Source organism: Corylus avellana, chromosome ca3 (assembly GCF_901000735.1).
Source record: "Corylus avellana chromosome ca3, CavTom2PMs-1.0".
NCBI lineage: Eukaryota > Viridiplantae > Streptophyta > Magnoliopsida > Fagales > Betulaceae > Corylus > Corylus avellana.
In genome coordinates, this window is record NC_081543.1 from 39,096,666 (window position 1) to 39,097,007 (window position 342).

Below are 342 nucleotides of genomic sequence, written 5' to 3' on the forward strand. Positions count from 1 at the left end.
ATACTAGACTCATTCTCCCCTACCGGGTTACCAGTTTCCATGCGGCCCAATAAAAAAATCCAAAAAAAAAAAAAAAAACGTTTTTTTTTTTTTTTCGGTGGGAGAGGGGGGAAGTCCACACATGACACAACGGTGTTATTCTTCTCGTTTAAAACCTTTCAAAATAATCAGCAAAAAAATATCTAGTACAGAGCCAAAAAAAATATCAGCAAGTGCAAGGTAACTGACACCAACAAACTGTACACTAAGCGGCTCCCTTTGCCTTTGATCATTATCCAAACCGTTTCGTGGTCCTCTTTTTGTCTCCACTCTCTAATCCAAAGCACAATTTTGATTAGGTAT